We start from the raw sequence: 27,545 nt of genomic DNA on the forward strand, positions 1-27,545 counted from the left end.
GAGCAGCAGAGTACTATTTGTATAAATCGCTGACAATTACTTTTATGGTACACTAAGAGCAACAGTGAGGGGGAACGTGCAAAACTCAGGCTTACTACACTAGTTTATAGGTGAGGTATAACCCCAGATAGCCTTTTCAGAGTGCTGTAGCAGGAAGTAATTGTTTATGGCCTAACTGTGGCCTCACGCTGTCTAGAGGCCTTCTACATCCATCAAACGTCTACAATTCAACATGTTGTTCTTTACAACAGGAATTGTAAGAGCAAGCTGTATCAGCAGTCAGCATTTAAAGCCTCCTTCCTCACCAGCTGTTGACAGAAGGGACCACTGAGATATGCCCCCTTTGACAATTCATCCTTGTAGTGCCAGAGGGATCGCAGTTAAAGGTAGAGCATGGTGCAAATGGACTCAAATGGTTCTCAATGTTCAAATGATTCAAATTTATCTGCTTTAATGGAAATGGAAGTCACAAGCGAATGCTATGTTGTGTTTGATTTCTACGGTTTGTTTTTGATGTAATGCCTGTCATCTTATATAAGGAGTGATATGGCCTCAACTTGGATGAAATAATAGCCACCACCATGATGTTTTTGAGTTGTATAAAGGGTTAAGGGAGAAAGAGCCCACCTTGTGGTGTCCTGAGCTGAGCTGGGGTGACAGTGACATTGAGGCAGCAGTGACTCTCGCCCTGGAAGCGGCCAGATTACCTGTTCAAACCAACACAGCAAAGCAACACGTCAATACAATACCACACACAGGTGACGGAAACTTGAGTAAATGAGGGACATAAAGTATATTGAAAGCAGGTGCTTCCTCACAGGTGTGGTTCCTGAGTTAATTAAGCAAATAACATCCCATCATGCTTAGGGTCATGTATAAAACTGCTGGGCAGGCCATTTTTTGGATAGCATGGCTATGCCCCCTATAGGATGACAATGCCCCCATCCACAGGGCACGAGTGGTCACTGAATGGTTTGATGAGCATGAACATAATGTAAACCAAATGCCATGTCCGTCTCAGTAACCAGTCAACCCAATTGAACACTTACGGGAGATTCTGGAGCGGTGCTTGAGACAGAGTTTTCCACCACCATCAACAAAACACAAAATGATGGAATTTCTCGTGGAAGAATCCTGTTGTATCCCTGCAATAGAGTCCCAGACACTTGTAGAATCTATGCATTGAATCTGTTCTGACTCGTGGTGGCCCAACACCCTATGAAGACACTTTATGTTGGTGTTTCCTTTATTTTGGCAGTTACCTGTATTTACAGTATACTTTCTATTATACAGAGCAATCCTTTCAATAGAAAAAGTCAACTACTGTACCCAGAGTATTACAGTTGCCATAGAGAGGAAAATCAAGTTAACTCCTGCTTTCAACAAGCATGACTCTGAGAGTAGGCCAGTTCCATTGTGGACCAGTGTGTTGGGTAATCCTTCAGGTAGACAGAAAGGGCAGTTCAGGACCAGTCTGAGCTGGATTTGATGGATTCAGCAGTACAGCTGTCTGCACAGTGGTGCTACAGTCCCTCCTGCACACGGACGAGAGGATATGAACCGAGCATATGCAAGACAGTCTGAAACATTTCAAAGTTTCTGCACAAGATGTCCAAATGTTTTCTCTGGCTATATCTTCAGAGGCTAAACTGTGATTAATAGCAGCGAAATAAGCCTTTGAAGCAGGATTGGTGACATCAAAGTCCTAATCCATGGGTGGCAGGATTTTTATAATGAGTGGGAAGTATCTTAACACATTTCAAAGGGTTTACGCCATGAATAAACAATAGCTGCACAGATGTGCCACACACACCTTAGAAAAATACGGCTCCAGAAACAGGAGGCAGCATTAACCAGGCTGCAGTGCACACTCCGAGGAAAACCTTTGTTTTTCTTGAAGCAAAAGCTGAATTGACAGACAAAAAAAATCATCCTGGATTTCATAGACCCGTACTTCAATGGACCAAGATGAGGTCATTCCTTTCATGATAATTACAACACTTTAGGTCAGCTCTCAAGGACTAATAGATGAGAATGATTCACCTAAAAGAACTATGGCCGGAAACGACACTTTCTTGTTCCAACGGACAAACAATCCGTTCATATTCTACAGTATGACTCATACAGTTTTACATCTCTGGAGTGATAGAAATCCATTTGCCATGGATTAATTAAAAGTCAGATCAAGTCTAACTTTAGAACAGGAACGTCCTGCTCTTGCCAAAAGGCTTCACTTCATGCCAAAGGAATGTGTTGTCACATCACACACAGCTGTGGTCAAGACAGCCCACAACATATGATTTGAAACAGCATATAGTAATTTATTCAACGGTAATAACAATGACATTGTGTTTAGGGTCTGACAGTCACACATTTTGGTCAGAAAGAGAATGACATATAAACTCAGCAGAAAAAGAAACGTCCCTTTTCAGGACCCTGTCTTTCAAAGATAATTCGTAAAAATCCCAAATAACTTTACAGATCTTCATCGTAAAGGGTTTAAACACTGTTTTCCATGCTTGTAGAATGAACCATAAACAATTAATGAACATGCAACTGTGGAACGGTCGTTAAGACACTAACAGCTTACAGATGGTAGGCAATTAAGGTCACAGTTATGAAAACTTAGGACACTAAAGAGGCCTTTCTACTGAATCTGAAAAACACTAAAAGAAAGATGCCCAAGGTCCCTGCTCATCTGCGTGAACGTGCCTTAGGTATGCTGCAAGGAGGCATGAGGACTGCAGATGTGGCCAGGGCAATAAATTGCAATGTCTGTACTGTGAGATGCCTAAGACAGCTAGAGGGAGACAGGACGGACAGCTGATCGTCCTCACAGTGGCAGACCACGTGTAACATCACCGGGGGTGATGGTCGGATTCGCGTTTATCGTCGAAGGAATGAGCGTTACACAGAGGCCTGTACTCTGGAGCGGGAGCGATTTGGAGGTGGAGGGTCCGTCATGGTCTGGAGTGGTGTGTCACAGCATCATCGGACTGAGCTTGTTGTCATTACAGGCAATCTCAATGCTGTGCGAAACAGGGAAGACATCCTCCTCCCTCATGTAGTACCCTCCTGTAGGCTCATCCTGACATGACCCTCCAGCATGACAATGCCACCAGCCATACTGCTCGTTCTGTGCGTGATTTTCTGCAAGACAGGAATGTCAGTGTTCTGCCATGGCCAGCGAAGAGCCTGGATCTCAATCCCATTGAGCACGTCTGGGACCTGTTGGATCGGAGGGTGAGGGCTAGGGCCATTCCCACCAGAAATGTCCGGGAACTTGCAGGTGCCTTGGTGGAAGAGTGGGGTAACATCTCACAGCAAGAACTGGCAAATCTGGTGCAGTCCATGAGGAGGAAATGCACTGCAGTACTTAATGCAGCTGGTGGCCACTGTTACTTTTGATTTTGACCCCCCCTTTGTTCAGGAACACATTATTCCATTTCTGTTAGTCACATGTCTGTGGAACTTGTTCAGTTTATGTCTCCGTTGTTGAATCTTATGTTCATACAAATATTTACACATGTTAAGTTTACTGAAAATAAACGCAGTTGACAGTGAGAGGACATTTCTTTTTTTGCTGAGTTTAGCTAGCATTGAATGCAAGGGAAGCTAGCGAGCATTTGGTCTCCCTGATCATTTTTTATATATAAAATAATAGCCAATCAGGGTTGAGCTAAACTGAGTGAGCACAGTTGTGAATGGTCCTGGCACACCCAAAAAAAGTGTAAAGGGAAGCCAGGTTGGATTTGGCTTCAAACCAATGACATCATCTGAATCCAAATGTCATGGACAGAAAAAAATTGAATTGTTGCATCTCGTTGTGTTGGTCTTCCGGTGGCTAGCTAGCTAGCTAAAATCGTCCCATTCCTAAATTAGCCATGGATGGAGATAGGGATTTGGACTTATGGTTTTACTTAATTCTTCGTACTGGCCAATGATTATAACAACGATTCTGATCCAATCATAAACGTGTACATTGTGTCCCTAGCCTGAGAGGATGGATATTAAACATGCAGCTAGATGTAGTAGGCTGGTGCATCATTGCCCATGAAAGGAAGTTAGGCTAGCAAGCAAGCATTTTAGCCAGGTAGCCTAGGACAACAAAAACTAAAAGCAAAGGAAATGGGGATACCTAGTCAGTTGTACAACTGAATGCATTCAACTGAAATGTGTCTTCCGCATTTACTGTATACTGTATGACAGTCATAGACAGTATCATCAACATGAAAAAGAAGAGGATGGCATTTCTGCCGTTCCTCTAAAAGTAGGGTGAGTTAACATGTTTTATTCTACTTGCAAGCACGCACACGCACACACACACAGACATCAGTACCATGGACAGCCACATCATATTTATATAGCTTACGTTGATTTGACTAAATAGTTTTTGGTATCTTTTAGTTGTCACTGTATTACTAAGCATAGGTGATTAGGTGAGTAGAGGCATATGAACTAACAGGTTATAGAGCAAACAACACAATTATCACAACACATAGGTCATAATATGTATTTTTTCCCCTGGCTTGGCTTCCCCAGTGATTTTACCCACACACCGCTACCGCAAACAAACAGAAAATGCACAGAAGCATACTATTGCATAAATTATAAAATCATGCAGCAGCATACCACCCTGCATCCCACTGCTGGCTTGCCTCTGAAGCTAAGCAGGGTTGGTCCTGGATGGGAGACCAGATGTTGCTGGAAGTAGTGTTTTAGGGCCAGTAGGAAGCACTGTTTCCTCTGGTCAAAATATCTATATCCCAATGCCCCAGGGCAGACTCTCTGTGGTCTCTAAAGATCCAATGGCACTTATCGTAAGAGTAGGGGTGTTAACCCCGGTGTCCTGGCTAAATTCCCAATCTGGCCCTCAAACCATCATGGTCACCTAATAATCCCCAGCTTCCAATTGGCTCATTCTTCTCCCCTGTAACTATGCCCCAGGTCGTTGATGTAAATGGGAATTTGTTCTCAGTCAACTTACCTGGGAAAAATAAAAAACAATATAATTCTCATTGTAAACAGGGCTAAGAAATTGAATGACAGAAATTACAATTTATGTCTGACAAAACACTTAAGGGACAATTTGACATTTACTGGGGGGTGGGGGCTGGCACTGACTCTGTAAAAAAAATACACAACCTCCCCCTTCACATGAACTCAAAATAATGTTTACGGCCGCAAATAACAATAACTGTAGCAACCCTGTGTTTATAAACGTGCCTTTGTCACTTGTTTTACTGGCACAGTTAATCTCCAGCAGAGCTATGGGCCAGAAGGTTGAGGGTTCGCCGAGCACCAGGGACAAGCTCACTCTCCCTGCCTGTTTCATTTACACTACAATGAGAGCCGGCTGCAGACAATGATCAGCTACGGGGAAATCAGATTTTCTACATGTGGATGTCATATTAATAGTTATAAAGGGTTAAATATATGCAACAAATTTTCCACCAACTGGTCTCTGTGCCAATACACCACACAACCAAGAAACAAAGCATACCAACATCGGGAGCTTCAATATCATGGTTTGTGTTTTCAACACTACAATAAATAGACTGTGTCAATCTAGACAAACAGAAAATACATCCATCCCTACTTTGTAGGCCTACCCAGTATTGAAGGCATGGCTTGACAATCTCTGAATGTCATTCAGCTTTTTTGGTGTTTTGTTTCACCAAATGACCACTGCACAATTTGGATTGATTGATTTTATGTATATATATATATATATATATATATATATATATATATATATACACTGCTCAAAAAAATAAAGGGAACACTTAAACAACACAATGTAACTCCAAGTCAATCACACTTCTGTGAAATCAAACTGTCCACTTAGGAAGCAACACTGATTGACAATACATTTCACATGCTGTTGTGCAAATGGAATAGACAAAAGGTGGAAATTATAGGCAATTAGCAAGACACCCCCCAAAACAGGAGTGATTCTGCAGGTGGTGACCACAGACCACTTCTCATTCCTATGCTTCCTGGCTGATGTTTTGGTCACTTTTGAATGCTGGCGGTGCTCTCACTCTAGTGGTAGCATGAGACGGAGTCTACAACCCACACAAGTGGCTCAGGTAGTGCAGCTCATCCAGGATGGCACATCAATGCGAACTGTGGCAAAAAGGTTTGCTGTGTCTGTCAGCGTAGTGTCCAGAGCATGCAGGCGCTACCAGGAGACAGGCCAGTACATCAGGAGACGTGGAGGAGGCCGTAGGAGGGCAACAACCCAGCAGCAGGACCACTACCTCCGCCTTTGTGCAAGGAGGTGCACTGCCAGAGCCCTGCAAAATGACCTCCAGCAGGCCACAAATGAGCATGTGTCAGCATATGGTCTCACAAGGGGTCTGAGGATCTCATCTCGGTACCTAATGGCAGTCAGGCTACCTCTGGCGAGCACATGGAGGGCTGTGCGGCCCCACAAAGAAATGCCACCCCACACCATGACTGACCCATCGCCAAACCGGTCATGCTGGAGGATGTTGCAGGCAGCAGAACATTTTCCACGGCGTCTCCAGACTCTTTTACGTCTGTCACATGTGCTCAAGTGCTCAGTGTGAACCTGCTTTCATCTGTGAAGAGCACAGGGCGCCAGTGGCGAATTTGCCAATCTTGGTGTTCTCTGGCAAATGCCAAACGTCCTGCACGGTGTTGGGCTGTAAGCACAACCCCCACCTGTGGACGTCGGGCCCTCATACCACCCTCATGGAGTCTGTTTCTGACCGTTTGAGCAGACACATGCACATTTGTGGCCTGCTGGAGGTCATTTTGCAGGGCGCTGGCAGTGCACCTCCTTGCACAAAGGCGGAGGTAGTGGTCCTGCTGCTGGGTTGTTGCCCTCCTACGGCCTCCTCCACGTCTCCTGATGTACTGGCCTGTCTCCTGGTAGCGCCTGCATGCTCTGGACACTACGCTGACAGACACAGCAAACCTTTTTGCCACAGTTCGCATTGATGTGCCATCCTGGATGAACTGCACTACCTGAGCCACTTGTGTGGGTTATAGACTCCGTCTCATGCTACCACTAGAGTGAGAGCACCGCCAGCATTCAAAAGTGACCAAAACATCAGCCAGGAAGCATAGGAACTGAGAAGTGGTCTGTGGTCACCACCTGCAGAATCACTCCTGTTTTGGGGGGTGTCTTGCTAATTGCCTATAATTTCTACCTTTTGTCTATTCCATTTGCACAACAGCATGTGGAATTTATTGTCAATCAGTGTTGCTTCCTAAGTGGACAGTTTGATTTCACAGAAGTGTGATTGACTTGGAGTTACATTGTGTTGTTTAAGTGTTCCCTTTATTTTTTTGAGCAGTGTATATATATATATATATATATACTGATGTCGTGTCTTTGCTATCGTTAAATTGAAGACTTATAGTTTTTATCAAAGATTCCTGTAGTTAGGGATTACGCGATCACTTGAGTAATAACGTAACTAATTAACTATGAATTCGAGGGCACCAGGGAAAGTTATTAGATTACAAAGTTATAATTTCCCAATATAACCTTTCAGATATTTTCATATCTGATCAATAGTCTTCTGATTAATGATTTATTTATTTTTACCTGACGTTAGTCTCATTCCAAACGTCGTAAATTGTTGATTATCTGCACGAACCCAGTCTTCACTATGAGTCATCCATACATCAATTGTCTTAAATCATTTATTTATTACTAACTAATTAATTCACAGAAATGCATAAACAAACTTAAAATAGTTACATGAAATGATAGGAGAAAATATGCCCTAGTGGGCTGAACCGGCATGGCGGCTGTTAGACAAAGGGAAAATGGCGTTCGACTAAGAATTCACTACAGAGTCAATAATTATAACAATTGACATGCTAATCCTTACACATGAACGCTCACTCATTCGGGAACAATTGCATTCAATATATATATATTTACGCTCATTGTGTGTCGTCTTGATCGTTGGAGAGAAGTTTGTTTTTGTTGGAGTTCCTTCTGTCGTAGTTATTGTGGAGAGTTCAGTGACATTCGTTATAGAATGGATGTTTCGGCGGTTGTCTTTCTTCGCGTTCAATGATTCCGAATTCCTAGCTGCAGACTAGTAGTCAATATCAAAGACTTGTTATTATTGGTATAAGAGTTTTAACCACGTGGTATGGTTAAAGATTCAGCAATGTTACATTAACCTTCGTTCTCCCCATTGAGGATAAACATGGTCTAATGGTAATTTCTTAGAGTTGGCTTTTATTCAGATAGCAGAGAGGGGCTGTCCCATGGTCTCTGACCCATACTGGGCTCAGGGCGGTCCTTGGATTTAGTTCAAAACAAAAAGGTATTTGTATTTTTCTTAATTAAACAGTCAAAAAAAAAAGCTGGCCTTTTTTAGACTAGTTGAGTATCTGGAGCGTCAGCATTCGTGGGTTCAATTACAGGCTCAAAATGGCCAGAAACAAATAACTTTATTCTGAAACTCGTCAGTCTATTCTTGTTCTGAGAAATGAAGGCTATTCCATGTTCTGTTCTGTGAAGGGAGTAGTACACAGATTTGAACGAGATCTTTCTTGGCAAGTTCTCGAATGGAATAGCTTTCATTTCTCAAAACAATAATAGACTGATGAGTTTCAGACAAAGTTGCTTGTTTCTCGCAAGTAAGCATTTCACGGGTAGTCTACACTTGTTTAATTTGGAATATGTGACAAATAAAATTGAGTTAGAATCCATAACATACTCGTTTCAGGAAATTAAGCATATGTCACAGGAGAGGCATTTGAACGTAAACTGGCTTCTAAAGTCTTCGAAAGCCAAGTTCACAAACAGATCACTGACCATTTTGAATCCCACAGTACCATCTCCGCTATGCAATCTGGTTTCTGAGCTGGTCATGGGTGCACCTCGGCCACGCTCAAGGTACTAAACGATATCATAACCGCCATCGATAAAAGACAGTACTGTGCAGCCGTCTTCATCGACCTGGCCAAGGATTTCGACTCTGTCAATCACCACATTCTTATCGGCAGACTCAACAGCCTTGGTTTCTCAAATGACTGCCTCACCTGGTTCACCAACTATTTCTCAAATTGGGTTCAGTGTGTCAAATCGTAGGGCTTGTTGTCCGGACCTCTGGCAGTCTCTATGGGGGTGTCACAGGGTTCAATTCTCGGGATGACTCTTTTCTCTGTATATATTATTGATGTCACTCTTGCTGCTGGTGATTCTCTACGCAGACAACACCATTCTGTATACTTCTGTCCCTTCTTTGGACACTGTGTTAACAAACCTTCAAACAAGCTTCAATGCCATACAACACTCCTTCCGTGGCCTCCAACGTCTCTTAAATGCTAGTAAAACCAAATGCAAATATTATTTATCTTCTCACTTCCTGTTTTTGATATTACTACTACGCAAGTAACCATTTAACTGTACCGTTTATACCTTCTGTATTCTGTGCATGTGACAAATAAACTTAGATTTTATTTGATATAGTGTGTGTTTACCAGAGACAGTAATGTGAAGAACATGACCTGTACCAAAGTCAGATATGTTACGAGCCAGCTCGTAGCCCGTAACAAAGAGGGAGACAACACGAAGGTACCGAAATGACAAACATATTTATTAAATAACAATGGTGTGTGTGTAGTCAGTAGTGTTGTCACACCCTGATCTGTTTCACCTGTCCTTGTGATTGTCTCCACCCCCCTCCAGGAGTCACCCATCTTCCCTATTACCCTCAGTGTATGTATATCTGTGTTCTCTGTTTGTCTGTTGCCAGTTCGTCTTGTCAAGCTTACCAGCTTGTTTTCCGAGTTCCTGTTTTCCTAGTCTGTTTTTTCTTGTCCTCCCGGTGTTGACCTCTTGCCTGCCCTGACACTAAGCCCGCCTGCCTGACCATTCAGCCTGCCCTGACCTCGAGCCTGCTTGCCGCTCTGTACCGCTTGGACTCCAACCTGGTTTGTGAACTTTTGCCTGTCCTCGACCTGCCTCTTGCCTGCCCCTTGTTGTACAATAAATATCAGAGACTCAAACCATCTGCCTCCTGTGTCTGCATGAGTGAGTGGATGCGTGCATAGATGGTGATAATGAGGGGTGTTGAGAAGAGCCAAAACAAATGAACAAAAAGAGGCCCCAAAATTGCCACAACAAAAAACAACAGTGTGTCTGTGTGGAGAGTCTCCTCAATGTATGGGGGAAAGGTATATTTATCCCCGGGACACACCCGAGCTCATGTGTGTCCCATTTTGCTGAAGACCCTCCTGGCTCTGCCCACCGACATCCTATTAAGGAAAACAAAAGCAAAGAGAAAGAATTCGGCAGACAGAGTGGGAGGGTTGTCACAGATTAGTGTACAGGCTAAGGACTAGATAGTGAATTTTTACCTGGAGTTTTTCCTTATTGTAGGCTACTACTTTTACCACTTTTAGTCTTGAAATCTTTCGTTGTTTACTAAGCTACTCACTCTGTTTAGCACATGGCCTCACTTGTGAATCCTTAAAGTGATGGGTGGGGCTAAGGCTTAAGAGGGTGTGAACGATGCTGAATGGGTGTAGACAAAGTAGAGCTCTCCAGTAGGTGTACTAAAACATTCTAGGGCCATTTTCTCAAAAGTGTGGTTACAGGTTTATCAACTTTCAAAGCAGATTTACTTTCCCATTGTTCACAACTGCAGTGCATGATATACCATTTTCTAGCTCTGAGTCTCTACTTTTATCCAATGTAAAAAACAAAACAAACGTAAGGCCGAATACGTAAGACCGAATTGAGGCAGTCAGTCAAATTTGAGAAGAGCTCTAAGGTGGAAAAATAAAAGAGAAACATCCTATAACACACAAAAATGGATCTCTCAAAATGGTGCCCACAGATAAATGGTGTCAGGTAGCTGCTAGGCCAGTGCAGAAGCAGGGACGCGCTCCAATTAGCCCAAAATAAAGCTGGATGGATTAATTGGAGTCGGTCTCTCCTCTCCCCATTAGTGCTGCTGGGCCAGATCATCTGAGCACATTTGTCATGATGAATTAGCGGCTGAGTGTCGAACGGGCCCATCAAGTGTCGCTGTGCTTTCACGCCTCTTACTGCCATGACACCACCAAGGGGAGATGAAGGGGCTGTGTTTTGATGATGAGGGACGCTATGACAGTTGTACCTAAGCCTCGCAACGGACACTCTCCCTTCTTTCTACATGTATTCCTCAGCAGCTCTTATTAATGAATTCTCCTTGTGATTCCCTATTCCCTTATGATTACATGATTAGTGCATGGTTTAACAGTCACTCCGCTCAAAGATTTCCTTTCTTGAAACATACCAGCACCTGAGATGTCCAGCATAAAAGCAAACCTTAAATCACAAGACTGTAGTAAAGTCAATGGCAGATTGAGATGAAACAGTCGGTTTCTGTCTGTTGGTAATACTAGTGTAGCATTGACAGTGAGCACATACGAAGTGGGAAGGAATCACCGCTGCACTTTAAAGGCAATGGAATCTGTTTTTGAGTCAAGTATGTAGTGTATAGTGCAATGTATGCCTTACAGCGTGCATGGGCCATCAGCAAAACGTTTTGTCAATCGCTCAGGTAAATCACCTCTCTGACTAAGCCTGCACCTTTCCACTAAATCTTCCTTTTTAAAACCAGATACTTACTGAAAACCCAACCGTGGCTATTCTCAATATTCGGAGTCATCATCACAACTGTACAAAACGGTGTGTATTCACCAGAGGGTTAATCACGGGAGGCTGTAGGGGTGTTGTAAGTGGATAGGAGGAAGTGAAGGGGTCCATCTCCTATCAGGTCATCCTGTCTTAGGGAACAGGCGGTGTTGGAGGATCACACTGATCGTTTCTGCTTCATGCGTGTTGCTCTTGGCATGGGCTGTCACCACAGATACACAGAGGGAGAAAATGAGAAAAAGCCTTCCCTGGCATCTGTGCGTTCACTTTGAAAATTAAGCCCAGCAAGAATCCTATAGAAAAAAAGCTCAAGCTGGCAGTTGTATTGGGTTTCTATTGACAAGAATAGTCAATGTACCCAGGATTAAAAAGCAATCCCACGTTCAATATGACACCTCCCTACATTCTTTTATGAGTGCCAGTGCGCGCCTTGTCCTTCAAATGCTGTGGATCGAGCTGTCGACACAGGGAACAATCAAAGTTGTAAGAGAGCAGCCTCGCAAAGCTGAGTTTGCAGAGACTTGGTGGATATCTCTCCTGCTCTCCCGCTCTCGTTTTTGAATAAATGTGATCTGGAAACTCAAGTCAGCAACCAAGCAAATGAGATTATGGCAGCCATAACCCCCGCCCCCCCATAACCAGCACCATTTACGCCCAGAGACTAATCCAGAGCCAGTTAATGTTAAATGCCATCCACTACTGTCAAAGCAGATCAATCATCAAAACCATGGCATAATTGGCTTTTAGTGACACAACATAGTGTTGCATTATCAAAGAATATCCTTATGTGACTTATGGTATCGAAGTAAAGGGGCATCAGAATCTGACTGCTGACTCAAAACATTCCCTGTGATTCGAGAAACTATACAAAAGTATTACTTAAGTTTCTCTGCATGGAGTGCATGCATAGACATATACAGCGCATTCAGAAAGTATTCAGACCCCTTCCCTTTTTCACATTTTGTTACGTTACAGCCTTATTGTAAAAAACAGAAATACCTTATTTACATAAGTATTCAGACCCTTTGATTGAGACTTGAAATTGAGCTCAGGTGCATCCTGTTTCCATTGATCGTCCTTGAGATGTTTCGACAACTTGATTGGAGCCACCTGTGGTAAATTCAATTGATTGGACAGGACTTAGGAAAAGGTATACACCTGTCTATATAATGTCCTAGAGTTGACAGTGCATGTCAGAACCAAGCCATGAGGTCGAAGGAATTGTCCGTAGATCTCAGTGACAAGATTGTGTCGAAGCACAGATCGTGGAAAGGGTACCAAAAATGTTCTCTAGCATTGAAGGTCCCCAAGAACACAATGGCCTCCATCATTCTTAAATGGAAGAAGGTTGGAACCACCAAGACTCTTCCTAGAGTGGGCCGCCCGGCCAAACTGAGCAATTGGGGGAGAAGTGCCTTGGTCAAGGATGTGACCAAGAACCCGATGGTCACTCTGCCAGAGCTCCAGTGTTTCTCTGTGGAAATGGGAGAACCTTCCAGAAGGACAAGCATCTCTGCAGCACTCCACCAATCAGGCCTTTCTGGTAGAGTGGCCAGATGGAAGCCACTCCTCAGTAAATGACAGCCCACTTGGAGTTTGCCAAAAGGCACCTAAAGGAATCTCAAACCATGAGAAACAAGATTCTCTGGTCTGATGAAACCAAGTTTGAACTCTTTGGCCTGAATGCCAAGCGTCACGTCTGGAGGTGGCAGCAGCATCATGCTGTGGGGATGTTTTTCAGCAGCAGGGACTGGGAGACTAGTCAGGATCGAGGGAAAGATGAATGGAACAAAGTACAGAGAGAACCTTGATGGAAACCTGCTCCAGAGCGCTCAGGACCTCAGACTGGGGCGAAGGTTCACCTTCCAGCAGGACAATGACCCTAAGCACACAGCCAAGACAATGCAGGAGTGGCTTCGGGACAAGTCTCTGAATGTCCTTGAGTGGCCCAGCCAGAGCCCGGACTTGAACCCAATCAAACATATCTGGAGAGACCTGAAAATAACTGTGCAGCGACGCTACCCATCCAACCTGACAGAGCTTGAGAGGATCTGCAGAGCAGAATGGGAGAAACTCCTCAAATACAGTTGTGCCAAGCTTGTAGCGTCATACCCAAGAAGACTCGAGGCAGTAATCGCTGCCAAAGGTGCCTCAACAAAGTACTGAGTAAAGGGTCTGAATAATTATGTAAATGTAATATTTCAGTTTTTTATAATTTAGAAATGTGCAAAAATCTCCAAAAATCTGGTTTTGCTTTGTCATTATGGGGTATTGTGTGTAGATTGATGAGTTACATTTTTAAAAATCCATTTTCGAATAAGGCTGTACCGTAGCAAAATAGGGAAAAAGTCAAGGGATCTGAATACTTTCCGAATGCACTGTAGATGGAAGACTAGGTTGGCACCCTGACGAAGCATAGAGGAATGCAACCCAGTTGGATGAAAGGAAGACTACTAAAAGAGAACAAAGGGCACGTTGTGTCATCCTGCTGCACGGCTGAAGGAACATGTCAATTCTTAAGAGAATGTCTTAACATGAAGAGAGGAACATTGTACTGTCTTGGAGTTGTGAAATATGTTGAACCAATATGTAGCATTTCAAACATCACAGTGGAATTACGTGCAGAAAACTCTATGGGGTTAAATGTACTGTACTGGTTGATGCAGAGTATGCACTAACTCGGAACATACAGACTTGTAATAGTACACAAATAGAAATCATTTGTAATGTATTAAAATCCGTCTGTGACCACTTCTTGTATGTTTGAAATGTAAACTTGTGTATTTACAATGAAAGGCCTACATACAGTATTGGCATTTTCTCTGCAGTAAAATAAGGTTGTCACTACAAATAGATGACTACAAGGACACATGGCTCATACCACAGAACTATAGATAAATATATAGTATGTTAATAGTGTTTTAATATCCTTGCCCATCTATATAAACTCAGCAAAAAAAGAAAAGTCCCTTTTTCAGGACCCTGTCTTTCAAAGATAATTCGCAAAAATCCAAATAACTTCACAGATCTTCAGTGTAAAGGGTTTAAACACTGTTTCCCATGCTTGTTCAATGAACCATAAACAATTAATGAACATGCACCTGTGGAACGGTCGTTAAGACACTAACAGCTTACAGACGGAGGCAATTAAGGTCACAGTAATGAAAACTTAGGACACTAAAGAGGCCTTTCTACTGACTCTGAAAAACACCAAAAGAAAGATGCCCAGGGTCAGAGAGCCTTTGGGGATGTCTGATTTGGTAAATGTCCAGGGCCTCACCTGTGAAGAGTCAATGTGTTGTTATTCTAAGTATACATACTGTACAGAGAGATAAAAAACAATGTTTTTCACAGGTGAGGCACTGCTCATCTGCGTGAACATGCCTTAGGCATGCTGCAAGGAGGCATGAGGATTGCAGATGTGGCCAGGGCAATAAATTGCAATGTCCGTACTGTGAGACACCGAAGACAGCGCTACAGGGAGACAGGATGGACAGCTGATCGTCCTCGCAGTGGCAGACCATGTGTAACACCACCTGCACAGGATCGGTACTTCCAAACATCACACCTGCGGGACAGGTACAGGATGGCAACAACAACTGCCTGAGTTACACCAGGAACGCACAATCCCAGCTGGACTGAGGGCTTGTAGGCCTGTTGTAAGGCAGGTCCTCACCAACAAACCCACAGTCACTGGAGCAGAAAGGACTAGCAAAAAGTGCTCTTCAATGACGAGTTGCGGTTTTGTCTCACCAGGGGTGATTGTCGGATTCGCGTGTATCGTCAAAGGAATGAGCGTTACACCGAGGCCTGTACTCTGGAGCGGGAGCGATTTGGAGGTGGAGGGTCCGTCATGGTCTGGGGCAGTGTGTCACAGCATCATCGGACTGAGCTTGTTGTCATTGCAGGCAATCTCAACGCTGTGCATTACAGGGAAGACATCCTCCTCCCTCATGTGGTACCCTTCCTGCAGGCTCATCCTGACATGACCCTCCAGCATGACAATGCCACCAGCCAAACTGCTCGTTCTGTGCATGATTTCCTGCAAGACAGGAATGTCAGTGTTCTGCCATGGCCAGCGAAGAGCCCGGATCTCAATCCCATTGAACACGTCTGGGACCTGTTGGATCGGAGGGTGAGGGCTAGGGCCATTCCCCCCAGAAATGTCCGGGAACTTGCAGGTGCCTTGGTGGAAGAGTGGGGTAACATCTCACAGCAAGAACTGGCACATCTGGTGCAGTCCATGAGGAGATGCACTACAGTACTTAATGCAGCTGGTGGCCACACTAGATACTGACTGTTACTTTTGATTTTGACCCCCCCTTTCTTCAGGGACACATTATTCCATTTCTGTTAGTCACATGTCTGTGGAACTTGTTCAGTTTATGTCTCAGTTGTTTAATCTTGTTACGTTGTTATGTGTTATACACATGTCAAGTTTGCTGAAAATAAACTCTGTTGGCAGTGAGAGGACGTTTCTTTTTTTGCTGGGTTTATTAGATACTAGTCTCCCATCTAATACAAATTTGCAAAATAGGCATTATAAAATGTATGTACGTTCATTTGCAAGTGTTTAAGTTAATACACATAAATATTACAAACCCACAACACACACTTTTACTTGCATGTTTTCACCAATAACCCGAGGATACCTAATAATTCAAAACATACACAAACTATCCTGACACTAGTCGTGTTTATACTTCCTGGTTATTAATGTAAATACAACTTGTTTGATGTACATACATACATACTAAAAGCCCAGAGAAATACATAATTCATATTTATATAGTGTGGGACACAATAAATATACTGATTGCTGAGGAAGTACAGTACATCAAATACAATTTTCTTTGTCACAAACACAACAGGTGGATTTTACCGTGAAATGCTTACTTCCGACAACAATACAGTTAAAAAGTAAGAACATTTGCAAAATAAAAAAAAGGAAATAGCAGGGGAACGATGTAGTTAAAGTAATTGAGATAATATGTACAGTTGAAGTCGGAAGTTTACATACACTTAGGTTGGAGTCATTAAAACTCGTTTTTCAACCACTCCACAAATTTCTTGTTAACAAACTATAGTTTTGGCAAGTCGGTTAAGACATCTACTTTCTGCATGAAAAGAAGTAATTTTTCCAAAAATTGTTTAGAGACAGATTATTTCACTGTATCACAATTCCAGTGGGTCCGAAGTTTACATACATTAAATTGACTGAGCCTTTAAAAAGCTTGGAAAACTCCAGAAAATTATGTCATGGCTTTAGAAGCTTCTGATAGGCTAATTGACATCATTTGAGTAAATTGGAGGTGTACCTGTGGATGTATTTCAAGGCCTACCTTCAAACTCAGTGCCTCTTTGCTTGACATCATGGGAAAATCAAAATAAATCAGCCAAGACCTCAGAAAACAAATTGTAGCCATCCACAAGTCTGGTTCATCCTTGGGAGCAATTTCCAAACGCCTGAAGGTACCACGTTCATCTGTACAAACAATAGTATGCAAGTATAAACACCATGGGACCATGCAGTCATCATACCACTCAGGAAGGAGACGCGTTCTGTATCCTAGAGATGAATGTACCTTGGTGCGAAAAGTGCAAATACATCCCAGAACAACAACAAAGGACCTTGTGAAGATGCTGGAGGACACATGTACAAAAGTATCTATATCCACAGTAAAACAAGTTCTATATCAACATAACCTGAAAGGCTGCTCAGCAATGAAGAAGCCACTGCTCCAAATCCGCCATAAAAAAAGAGACTACGGTTTGCAACTGCACAAAGACCGTACATTTTGGAGAAATGTCCTCTAGTCTGATGAAACAAAAATAGAACTGTTTAGCCGTAATGACCATCGTTATGTTTGGAAGAAAAAGTGGGGAGGCTTGCAAGCCGAAGAACACCATCCCAACCATGAAGCACGGGGGTGACAGCATCATGTTGTGGGGGTGTTTTGCTGCAGGAGGGACTGGTGCACTTCACAAAATAGATGGCATCATGAGGCAGGAAAATGATGTGGATATATTGAAACAACATCTCAAGACATCAGTCAGAAAGTTAAAGCTTGGTCGCAAATGGGTCTTCCAAATGGACAATGACCCCAAGCATACTTCCAAAGTTGTGGCAAAATGGCTTAAGGACAACAAAGTCAAGGTATTGGAGTGGCCATCACAAAGCCTTGACCTCAATCCTATAGAAAATTTGTGGGCAGAACTGAAAAAGCGTGTGCGACCCAAGTTAAACAATTTAAAGGCAATGCTACCAAATACTCATTGAGTGTATGTAAAGTTCTGACCCACTGGGAATGTGGTGAAAGACATAAAAGCTTAAATAAATTCTTCTCTCCACTATTATTCTGAAATTTCACATTCTTAAAATAAAGTGGTGATCTTAACTGACCTAAAACAGGGAATTTTTACTAGGATTAAATGTTGGTAATTGTGAAAAACTGCGTTTAAATGTATTTGGCTAAGGTGTATGTAAACTTCCGACTTCAGCTGTATGTAGTGTGTGTGTGTATGTGTTGATGTGTCAGTTTAGTATATTTGAGTGTGTGGGTAGAGTCCAGTGAGTGTGCATAGAGCCAGTGGAAGAAAGTCAGAGCAACAAAAAAAAGTGTGTCAATGCAAATAGTCCAGGTGGCCATTTGATTAACTGTTCAGCAGTCTTATGGCTTGGGGGTAGAAGCAATTCGGGAGTCTTTTGGTCCCAAACTTGGTGCTCCGGTACCTCTAGGCAGGGAGATCGGCCCCAGTGATGTACTGGGCTGTACGCACTACCCTCTGTCGTTTCTTACGGTCGGATGCTAAGCAGTTGCCATACTAAGAGGTGATGCAAACAGTCAGATGCTCTCAATGGTGCCGCTGTATAACTTTTTGAGGATCTGAGGGCCCTTGCCAAATCGTTTCTGCCTCCTGAGGGGGAAGAGGCTCATCACGACTGTGTTGGTGTGTCTAGATTATAATAGGTCTTTAGTGATGTGGACACCAAGGAACTTCCTCGACCCGCTCCACTACAGCACTGTGGATGTGAATGGGGGTGTGCTCGGCACTCCGTTTCCTTTAGTCCACGATCAGCTCCTTTGTCTTGCTGACATTGAGGGAGAGGTTGTTGTCCTGGCAGTCTCTAACCTCCTCCCTATAGGCTGTACAGGCCTACCACCGTTGTGTCGTCTGCAAACTTAATGATAGTGTTGAAGTTGTGTATGGCCACACAGTCGTGGGTGAACAGGGAGTATAGGAGAGGACTAAGCACACATCCCCTAGGACCCCCCGTGTTAAGGGTCAGTGTGGCGGATATGTTACCTACCCTCAACACCTGCGCGCGGCCCGTCAGGAAGTCCAGGATCCAGTTACAGAGGGAGGTGTTCAGTCTCTGGGCACTATGGGGTTGAAAACTGAGCTGTAGTCAATGAACAGCATTCCCACGCAGGTGTTCCTTTTGTCCAGGTGGGAAAGAGCAGTGTGGAGTGCAGTAGAGATTGCATCATCTGTGGACCTGTTGGGGCGGTATGCGAATTGGAGTGGGTCCAGGGTGTCTGAGATGATGGTGTTGATGTGAGCCATGACCAGCCTTTCAAAGGATTTCATGTCTACAGATGTGAGTGCTACGGGGAAATAATAATTTAGACAGGTTACCTTGGTGTTCTTGGGCACAGGGACTATGGTGGTCTGCTTCAAACATGTAGGTATTACAGACTGGGTCAGGCAGAATTTGCCATCTTGTCAGCACATACTCTCAGTAAGTGCCCTGGTAATCAGTCTGAATGTTAACCTGTTTAAAGGTCTTACTCACATTGGCTATGGAGAACATGATCACACAGTCGTCTGGAACAGTTAGTGCTCTCATGCATGGTTCCGTGTTGCCTCTAAGTGAGCATAGAAGGCATTTAGGCATTTTGGCCGGGTTTCCCTTTGTAATCTGTGATAGTTTGCAAGCCCTGCCACATCCGACGAGCGTCAGAGCCAGTGTAGTAGGATTCAATCTTAGTCTTGTACTGACGCTTTGCCGGTTTGATGATTCTTTGGAGGGCGTAGCCAACGTAGTCTTGTCAGGTATCCCGCACGCCGGCTTCAATAACGTTGCCTCTTCCTTTTTCGGGATTTGGGCCTAGCCCGGAATGAGCCGTATGTCCTTCGCCACCAACTCATAGATTTTTTTTTATTTCACCTTTATTTAACCAGGTAAGTTAGTTGAGAACAAGTTCTCATTTACAACTGCGACCTGGCCAAGATAAACCAAAACAGTGCAACACAAACAACACAGAGTTACACATGGAATAAACAAGTGTACAGTCAATAACACAATAGAAAAAAAGAAAGTCTATATACAGTGTGTGCAAATGGCGTGAGGAGGTAGGCAATAAATAGGCCATAGTAGCGAAGTAATCACAATTTAGCAGATTAACACTGGAGTGATAAATGAGCAGATGATGATGTGCAAGTAGAGATACTGGTGTGCAAAAGAGCAGAAAAGTAAATAAAAACAATATGGGGATGGGGTAGGTAGATTGCGTGGGCCATTTACAGATGGACTATGTACAGCTGCAGCGATTGGTTAGCTGCTCAGTTAGCTGATGTTTAAAGTTAGTGAGGGAAATATAAGTCTCCAGCTTCAGTGATTTTTGCAATTCGTTCCAGTCACTGGCAGCAGAGAACTGGAAGGAAAAGCAATGAGTGTTGTATGGCATTGAAGCTCGTTTGGAGGTTAGTTAACACAGTGTCCAAAGAAGGGGCAGATGTATACAAAATGGTGTCGTCTGCGTAGAGGTGGATCAGGGAATCCCCCGCATCAAGAGCGAACATCATTGATATATACAGAGAAAAGAGTCGGCCCGAGAATTTAACCCTGTGGTACCCCCATAGAGACTGCCAGAGGTCCGGACAACAGGTCCTCCGATTTGACACACTGAACTCTGTCTGCAAAGTAGTTGGTGAACCAGGCGAGGCAGTCATTTGAGAAACCAAGGCTATTGAGTCTGCCGATAAGAATACGGCGATTGACAGAGTCGAAAGCCATGACCAGGTCGATGAAGACAGCTGCACAGTACTGTCTTTTATCGATGGCGGTTATGATATCGTTTAGTACCTTGAGCGTGGCTGAGGTGCATCCGTGACCAGGTCGGAAACCGGGTTGCACAGCGGAGAAGGTACGGTGGGATTCGAAATGGTCAGTGATCTGTTTATTAACTTGGCTTTCGAAGACTTTAGAGAGGCAGGGCAGAATGGATATAGGTCTATAACAGTTTGGGTCTAGAGTGTCACCCCCTTTGAAGAGGGGGATGACCGCGGCAGCTTTCCAATCTTCAGGGATCTCGGACGATATGAAAGAGAGGTTGAACAGATTGGTAATAGGGGTTGCAACAACGGCGGTGGATCATTTTAGAAAGAGAGGGTCCAGATTGTCTAACCCAGCTGATTTGTACGGGACCAGGTTTTGCAGCTTTTTCAGAACATCTGCTATCTGGATTTAGGTGAAGGAGAAGCTGGGGAGGCTCGGGCAAGTAGCTGCGGAAGGGGGCGGAGCTGTTGGCCGGGGTTGGGGTAGCCAGGAGGAAAGCATGGCCAGCTGAGAAATGATTATTGAAATTTTCGATTTTCTTGGATTTATCGGTGGTGTACGTGTTATCTAGCCTCAGTGCAGTGGGAAGCTGGGAGGTGATGCTCTTTTTCTCCATGGACTTTACAGTGTCCCAAAACTTTTGGGAGTTAGAGCTACAGGATGCAAATTTCTGTTTGAAAAAGCTAGCCTTTGCTTTACAGACTGCGTGTATTGGTTCCTGACTTCCCTGAACAGTTGCATATCACGGGGACTATTCGATGCTATTGCAGTCAGCCACAGGATGTTTTTGTGCTGGTCAAGGGCAGTCAGGTCTGGAGTGAACCAAGGGCTATATCTGTTCTTAGTTCTACATTTTTTGAAAGGGGCATGCTTTTTTAAGATGGTGAGGAAATTACTTTTAAAGAACGACCAGGCATCCTCGACTGATGGGATGAGGTCAATAGCCTTCCAGGATCCCATGGCCAGGTCATTTAGAAAGGCCTGCTTGCAGAAGGATTTTAATGAGCGTTTGACAGTGATGAGGGGTGGTCGTTTGACCGCGGACCCATAGCGGATGCAGGCAATGAGGCAGTGATCGCTGAGATCCTGGTTGAAAACAGCAGAGGTGTATTTGGAGGGCAAGTTGGTCAGAATAATATCTATGAGGGTGCCCATGTTTACGGATTTAGGGTTATACCTGGTGGGTTCCTTGATGATTTGTGTGAGATTGAGGGCATCTAGCATAGATTGTAGGACTGCCGGGGTGTTAAGCATATCCCAGTTTAGGTCACCTAACAAAATGAACTCTGAAGATAGATGAGGGCAATCAATTCACATATGGTGTCCAGGGCACAGCTGAGCTGAGGGGGGTCTATAACAGGCGGCAACAGTCAGAGACTTATTTCTGGAGAGATTCATTTTTTAAATTAGAAGCTCGAACTGTTTGGGCATAGGCCTGGAAAGTATGACAGAACTTTGCAGGCTATCTCTGCAGTAGATTGCAACTCCTCTCCCTTTGGCAGTTCTATCTTGACGGGAGATGTTGTATTTGGGTATGGAAATCTCAGAATTTTTGGTGGCCTTCCTAAGCCAGGATTCAGACAGGGCAAGGACATCAGGGTTGGCGGAGTGTGCTAAAGCAGTGAGTAAAACAAACTTAGGGAGGAGGCTTCTGATGTTAACATGCATGAAAACAAGGCTTTTTCGATTACAGAAGTCAACAAATGAGAGTGCCTGGGGACACGCAGGGCCTGGGTTAACCTCCACATCATCCGAGGAACAGAGGAGCAGTAGGATGAGGGTACGGCTAAGGGCTATCAAAACTGGTCGTCTACTGCGTTGGGGACAGAGAATAAAAGGAGCAGATAGAAATCCTTATCCAAATCGATGTTAGTAATCACTGTTCTGATGTCCAGAAGCTCTATTCGGTCATAGGAAACGATGGCGGAAACATTATGTAAAAAAAACGTTTTAACATCAGCTCAAAAAAACACAAAATAGCACAATTGGTCAGGAGCCCATAAAACAACTGATATTCCCTCCAGCTCCATTCTGCACACATACAGTAAGTATACTGTAAATCTATATGAGGAGCCATGCACCATAAAAATTGAATTAGACCCCTATGCCCTGCAGTCTGCTCTGGCAGAGTGAGGGCTGTCATACGGTGCCATGCCTGTGTGCAGATGTGCTCTGCTGACACCAACCCTAAGGATACGTACAACTCCTCTGACCGCAGGCCTCCTAGGCCCCACCGGACCATACACAGCTCAACCAATTCAAACACTCTGATCTGAGGGATCTGGGAAAGACCCTGGCTTGGAGGAATTTGTCGATGCAAATACATCCAATTTCCTCTGACAAAACACCACCACATGGCCAAGCCTCAAGGACCCTGCCTGATGAGATTCTGCTGGACTCAAGTGGTCCCACTATTCAGGTCAGGAAATCTTTTTACTTTCTGGGGCTTTGATGGTTCCCCAAGACACTCTACGTGTAATCACATCTTACTTATCAATATGCAACATTTCAATTTATTTGAACATTTCTAGACCAGTCCATTCCCAATTAGAATTATTCACTGACAGCACTGAAATGTTCCAGGCAGTCAAGTGTTCACAGTATCTTCACTCATTTTAAATCTGAGACATCATTTGAAGAACAGTAAGTGTTACATGCTTTGGTTATTTCAATTTGATATTCACATTTGATAAGACAGATAAAAGTATATTCAATGAATCTCTATTTGTTCCGGATCCACCAATGTCCTTTCATCTCAAATGTCAACAAGGGTGACACCTAGTGGTCACAACTAGAGCCATCCGGTTTGTATTCACAACTCTGGCAGCATAAAACTAAACCAACCCGGTTAAAATAGATTTTCATCTGATCCCACAGATAGCAGTAATTTCATAGATAACACTGAATCTATAATATGAACTAAAATGCAAATTACATTCCTCCAGATTTTACCCTGAAGAATAGAATTATAATTTTCCTCTGCTATTTGTCACTTAAAAGGGAACTCAAGCTTTTCCCACTTGATAAGCAGAAGTAGATTGTCTCAAAGCTCTTATCTTACGTGATTATCTAAACTTTCATGAAGTGTCATAAGAAGACAGGACCTCTATATCAGAGGGGTGTTGAAGATTGTGTGAGGGCACCCTGTGGACAATCTCAAAACCAGTGAGAACGAGAGACGAGATACAGAGTAAGATTCCATGACTGACACACTAATAACAACAATAACTAGATTACAACTAAACAGCAATATAACACTTTTACTGCAGTCAATCATGAAAATCTCTACTTGATGCCTATTACCTACTGTGCACTTGACCCCCAATGACATTGCTGCAAATACACTATATATACAAAAGTATGTGGACAACCGTTCAAATGAATGGATTCATGGTTTTCAGCCACACCGGTTGCTGACAGGTGTATAAAATCAAGCACAGCCATGCAATCTCCATAGACAAACATTGTCAGTAGAATGGTCTTACGGAAGAGCTCAGTAACATTTAACGTGGCACTGTCATAGGATGCCACCTTTCCAACAAGTCAGTTCGTCAAATTTCTGCCATGCTAGAGCTGTCCCGGCCAACTGTAATTGCTGTTATTGTGAAGTGGAAATGTCTAGGAGCAACTGCCCCAGCCGCGAAGTGGTAGGCCACACAAGCTCACAGAACGGGATCGCTGAGTGCTGAAGCGCATAAAAATCGTCTGTCCTTGGTTGCAACACTCACTATTGAGTTCCAAACTGCCTTTGGAAGAAATGTCAACACAAGAACTGTTAGTCGGGAGCGTCATGAAATGGGTTTCTATTGCCAAGCAGCCGCACACAAGCCTAAGATCACCATGCGCAATGCCAAGTGTCGGCTGGAGTGGTGAAAAGCTCTCTGGAGCAGTGGAAACGTGTTCTCTGGAATGATGAATCACGCTTCACCATCTGGCAGTCTGATTGACGAATCTGGGTTTGGTGGATGCCAGGAGAATGCTACCTGCCTGAATGCATAGTGCCAACTGTAAAGTTTGGTGGAGGAGGAATAATGGTCTGGGGCTGTTTTTCATGGTTCGAGCTAGGCCCCTTAGTTCCAGTAAAGGGAAATATCAACGCTACAGCATACAATGATATTGTAGATGATTCTGTGCTTCCAACTTTGTGGCAATAGTTTGGGGACGGCCCTTTCCAGTTTCAGCATGACAATGCCCCTGTGCACAAAGCAAGGTCCATACTGAAATGGTTTGTTGAGATTGGTGTGGAAAGCCTCCCAAGTGGCACAGTGGTCTAAGGCACTGGTTCTCAATTCTGGGGACCCAAAGGGGGGCACATTTTAGTTTTTGCTCTAGCACTACACAGCTGATTCAAATGATCAACTCATCAAAAGGCTTTGATGATTTGAATCAGGTGTGTAGTGCTAGGGAAAAAACAAAGGTGTTTCCTACGACACATTGTGTCAAGAAGCAGTGTGGCTAGGCTGGGTTGTGTTTTCGAGGACGCACGGCTCTCGACCTTCGCCTCTGCCGAGTCTGTACGGGAGTTGCAGCGATGAGACAAGAGTGTAACTACCAATTGGATACCACAAAATTGGGGAGAAAAAGGGGTACATGTATTTTTTTTTTAAAGGTGTGGAAGAACTTGACTGGCCTGCACAGAGCCCTGACCTCAACTCCATAAAACACCTTTGAGATGAATTGGAACGCAGACTGCGAGCCAGGCCTAATCGCCCAACCTCACTAATGCTCTTGTGGCTGAATGGAATAAAGTCCCCGCAGCAATGTTCCAATATCTACTGGAAAGCCTTCCCTGAAGAGTTGAGGCTGTTATAGCAGTAAAGGGGGGGTACGAACTTCATATTAATGCCCAGGATTTTGGAATGAAATGTTCGACGAGAAGGTGTCCACATACTTTTGGTTATGTAGTGTATATCCCTTTGTGTGTTTATGCTGAAAATAAGAAAGCCGTTGGACGAGCTGAACCAAATTAGAGAGGCTTTTAGGCCTAATTGACACCATGTCTGTAGCCATGAATGGTGAACCACATCTCTGCTGTTACTCAATACTTCGAAGTACCAAAGTGCAGTGAATTCTCCACCCATTCACATTATACTGAATTTACTTTTTCATGCTAGTGTATTTTTCGTCAATCAAGTAAAGAGGAGGGTGGCTGTGGGCTCACCTCATGCACTACATCCCAATTTAGCCTATAGACATTGCACATGGATTTCTAATGGAGGCTAAACCAAAGTACCCATCGTAAATTGGAGCTGCTCTTAATTCGACTATATCTGAAAGCAGTCATTTACAGGTGGCTCAAAAGGAAGCGAAGCACATAATATGGCTTAACTGGAGGAAAGTATGAAGTGCTGTATCTGGTAATTGAACACATCCATTAGCATGCCGGCTCAGCCAAGTGACCACGGGCCCCAGCCACGGCTAATGATGAGGATATTACCACCTTTATTTAACTGCACAGAAAAGACTGGGAAGAAGAGTTGCTAATATGATCTCTAAATACCATTTCTTCATCTCCTGGGTATTTGGAAACCTTATCACAAAAATATCCCGCTGCTGCACAATCTGTAGATAGCAGCAAGCATCATGAAACCAAACGTGGCAGCTTAGTGAAAATAAAAACAGAGCCCTCCATGGGGAGCTGAGCCTCTCAGGAGATAATGGAGACTGGAGATTTATCCACACACAGTATCGCGTCGCAGAGAGAGGGGCTTTGAATGGAGGAGGACCAGGATGCCACTGTGTCTGGAGAGGCGTCTTAAAAAAAGAAAATCTCCTTACCTGAAAGTTTGAGACATGAACAATACTAGAAACAAACATGCAATCATACAGTGTCCAAAACATTAGGAACACCTTCCTCCTATTGAGTTGAACCACCTTCTGCCCACAGAACAGGCTCAAATCGTTGGGGGCATGGACTCTGCAAGGTGTCGAAAGCATTCCACGGTGACGCTGGCCCATGTTGACTCCAATGCTTCCCACAATTGTGTCAATTTGGCTGGATATTATTTGGGTGGTGGACCATTCTTGATACACACAGGAAATTGTTGAGCATGAAAAACCCACCAGCGTTGCAGTTCTTGACACTCAAACCGCGTGTGCCTGACACCTACTACCATACCCCGTTCAAAGTACTTAAATATTTTGTCTTACCCATTCACTCTCTGAATGGCACACATACACAATCCATGTCTCAATTGTCTCAAGGCTTAACAATCCTTCTTTAACCTGTCTCCACCCCTTTATCTACACTGATTGAAGTTGATTTAACAGGTGACATCAATAAGGGATCATAGCTTTCACCTGGATTCACCTGGTCAGTCTATGTCATGGAAAGAGTACGTGTTCCTAATGTTTTGTACACTCATCGGGACCCCAATACATTTCTACCACAGTGTAAACAGAATTAAGATGATTTAGTTGTTTAAACAAAAAGTGAGGTTTCCAACTTCCTGTATGGAATTTGGGGCAGTAGCATAATAACACTCCAAAGGAGTGATAATGAATGATAATGAATTCTAAAACATTTTTATTGAAAGTCTTGCGACCTACCTGTTTTTGTTAATGGACTTGAAAACAGCTGCTGCAGAAGTTTGTTGTCTGATGTTCTCAGAACCACAACAATGTCTGCAGGGAGAGCGTCTCGGTTCTTTTCCAGAAACCCGTTCACGTTGTACAAGACCTACATGACAGCAAAGGGATAATCAACTCAAACCATACCTGATTAAAAAAAACGACCTATCCAACTGTATTAGCGTGCAAACACCAATGATACATTGGATACTAATCCATACATACTGCACTGGGCCTCAATTCCCAGAGCCTTCGTAGCGTTAAAGA

General features: G+C 43.7%; 1 pseudogene; it reads right to left on the reverse strand.

Annotated features, from left to right (window-relative positions):
- The window catches only part of LOC129817000 (myosin-IIIb-like), a 106,385-nt pseudogene that overhangs the window by 44,658 nt on the left and 34,182 nt on the right, over positions 1–27,545 (reverse strand).

The sequence above is a fragment of the Salvelinus fontinalis genome, chromosome 19 (assembly GCF_029448725.1).
Source record: "Salvelinus fontinalis isolate EN_2023a chromosome 19, ASM2944872v1, whole genome shotgun sequence".
Taxonomy (NCBI): domain Eukaryota; kingdom Metazoa; phylum Chordata; class Actinopteri; order Salmoniformes; family Salmonidae; genus Salvelinus; species Salvelinus fontinalis.